Consider the following 3,279-nt stretch of genomic DNA (forward strand, 5'->3'; position numbering starts at 1 on the left):
CTAGGGGAGGGGAAATGTGCGGTAAAGGGGCGGGGCCGTTGGGCAAGGGCGAGCGTGATAGGCTGGACGTAGTGGCGTCACAAGCCCCGCCTCCGCTCTTCCGCAGAACGTCCGGGGCACCGTCCGCCCGCCCGCTCGCCACCCCGGACCAGGGCTTTCGCAATGCCTCCGGCTCAGAGGTGCGATGGAAAAGACGGGCCCTCTCATTGGCCAGTTCGTAAGGGACTGTCCGGTCATGTGTTACCATAACAACCCATTCTGGGCGGCCCGGAGGCCTGGAGAGGCTGTTCCCGAGGCCCAACCCAACCGTTTAAGGGGAAAGCGCAGCCGGCCCCCCCCTTGGCCCCGCCCTCTGCGAGCCCCCAGCCACTGATCAGCTTTGTCAATCATCCTCCTCCCGCCCTTCCCGGCGGCGGGGCGGGGGCCCAGGGGGCGGAGGCTTCCTGCCCTCCCGCCCCTCCCCTCCCCTTCCCCTTCGCCGCTCGGGTCTCAGGTGCTCCCCAGAGCCTGGGCGGGGCCAGCGGCTGCGCCCCGCTGTCTCCCCGCACGGAGCGGAGTGGGTGCGGGGGGTGGGGGGGTGACTCCGACTTTACCCTTAACCTCGGGAGAGTCGCTCGAGTCGATTTCAGCACGCTGCTTCCCACACCCGCCAACAAAAACACCAGACCGGCTTCCTGGAGTTGAATCCCCAGGAAAATGACTTGAGAGGGTGTGTGTGTGTGTGTGTGTGTGTGTGTGTGTGTGTGTGTGAGAGAGAGAGAGAGAGAGAGAGAGAGAGAGAGAGAGAGAGCGAGCGCAGAGACAGAGACAGAGACAGAGACAGACAGGATTTGGAAGAGATCTTTGAGAAGCCCCCTCGGATCTCTGGCTCGGATTCCCATCAGCCACACCAGCCACGAGCCTGACAGCGCCTCTCTGGTCATCGCACGCTTGAAAACAGCCGTAGAACACGCTGTTTGGGGCCTGTCGGGAAAATGTGTATACAGTATTTCAACTCTGAGGCTCTTTCCCCAAGCTTCTAAATTCCTGTCTGGAGGCTGGGCATGATACTCTAAAAGCACAAAGCGTTCAACTAATTCAGTCATGCAACCGCAGCACAATACAATCAACTAAAAATGGATTTTGTTTTGTCTTCCCACTGCGTAAACATAAAAATAAACATGTAGGCTAAAAATAAAAAGTACAAATTAGATAAACTTTGCTGCCTTAGGTTACCAAGCTCTGTAGAGATATTTTGTTGTTCCCCAGAAAAAAACGCTCTGAGGAAATAAATGAAGCAATTCCTTTATTTGTCCCCTATCAAATAGAATTTTTCTTTTTTGTTTTGTTTGGGTTTTGTTTTTTTTAGAAGCTTTATTGAAATATATTGATATATAATAAACTACAGGTAAAGATTGTTTTGAAGCTGAGAAACTGTTGAAAACTTTATTGATCTCAGTAATTTCATACCATTGTTATTGTGGTATTTGGATTTAATAGACAGTTCAAATTTAGGAATGGTCTGAGTTCCTGTTTTCTGAAGGGAGATAAATGTCTGGGCTAAGATAGTCCTCTAACAGTTTTCCTTGTAATTTCAAAGGTGGATTTTATTACTAGATTTTGAGGTATAGAACATATCTGCCTGTCATTTTTAATATTCTTTTTAACAACCAAGTGTGCTTCAAAAAAATTTAAAGTTTTCAAAGCTCTCATTTCACTTCTGTTTGTAACACTCCCAGGCTAAACATAGAGTAAACTATATATGCCTAGCATCATAAAATGCAACAAATCCATGCACCCACCAACAACACAGAAAACTCAAGAGTGAAGTAGCAATCTTACTCAAATTATGTGCAATACTATAACAAGACTATTTTTCTTCTTTAAATATATTTTTATTGATTTCAGAGAGGAAGAGAGAGATGGAAATGTCGGTGATAAGAGGGAATTATTGACTGGCTGTGTCCTGCACATCAAATGGAGCCTGCAGCCCAGGCCTGTGCCCTTGACTGGAATAGAGCCCTGGATCCTTCATTCCGCAGGAACGACACTCTATCCACTGAGCCAAACCGGCTGGGGCAAGACTATTTTTCTTTATATCCTCGGGACAGATAACAAACTAAGTAATGAGTATTTTTAAATATACAAATAAATGCCTGAAACTTCTCCCATGATAGGTTTGGTGCCAGTTCTTTCATCAGAGTATGTACCTAATGGCCTCTGCACCAACATTAAGCCCCAGCTATCTTCCCATCTCTGTGTTACTTGCAGTGGTGAACCTGATAGGCCCTCGGCCCAGCCTTCATGAAATTTAAAGCCCAATTATAATTATAATCTCATAGAGTAGTATGATAAAGTATTATATCTGACTAGGAAACAGTGGAATGTATCATATTCCAGAACTGTTTTAAAAAATGAAACCCATTGACTATTGTGTTTCTGAAGGATATGAAACTTAACCTTTTTTTTTTTTTTTTTTTTTAAATAAGAAAATAGTATTCTCCCTTGGTTCACAGGGTGCAAAAGAAGTTAATTTCTCCTAAAAATGTTTTTAAATAAAAAAAGCTCTGTTCTAGGCAATCAATTACCCTTCTGATGTAAATTTTTTGTGTCATTAGAAAAACTGAAATGTGTATACTAAACAGAAATTACAAAAGGAAATAAGGAAACAAAAATTAGAAAGCCATCCCTTTAACCCTGGTTAGATGCTTCAGTTGTTTGGAACATCTTCCCAAACACCAAAAATTTTCTGGTTCAATCCCCTGTCGAGGCAAGTACTTTGAAGTTTCTCTCTCTCTCTCTGCCTCTCTCTCTCTCTCTCTCTTTGTCTCTCTCTCTCTCTAAAAGTCAATTTTAAAAAATCCTTAGTGAGGATTTAAAAAAAGTTTTTAAAGTAATCCCTTTGATAAGTTATTTAATTGTCTAATCACTGGGTTGTACACCTAAAACAAATATAATATTGTACATCAACTGTAATTGAAAAATAAAAAATTACTTAAAAATATATACAGCAGAAAAAAAATATATATATATACAGCAGACCCCAATGATAAAGTATAAATAAATAAAACCTCAGCTATTGTGTTTTTTTTTTTAAAAAAAGCAATCCCTTTGAAAACATAAAACAGATTATTAACTAGCACTGACAGCAGGTGGAATTTCACCTTAAACATGTGAATCCAGCCGAAACCGGTTTGGCTCAGTGGTAGAGCGTCGGTCTGCGGACCGAAAGGTCCCGGGTTCGATTCCGGTCAGGGGCATGTACGTTGGTTGCGGGCACATCCCCGGTAGGGGGTGTGC

This window comes from Pipistrellus hanaki (assembly GCF_964339955.1).
Source record: "Pipistrellus hanaki genome assembly, chromosome: 9".
NCBI lineage: Eukaryota > Metazoa > Chordata > Mammalia > Chiroptera > Vespertilionidae > Pipistrellus > Pipistrellus hanaki.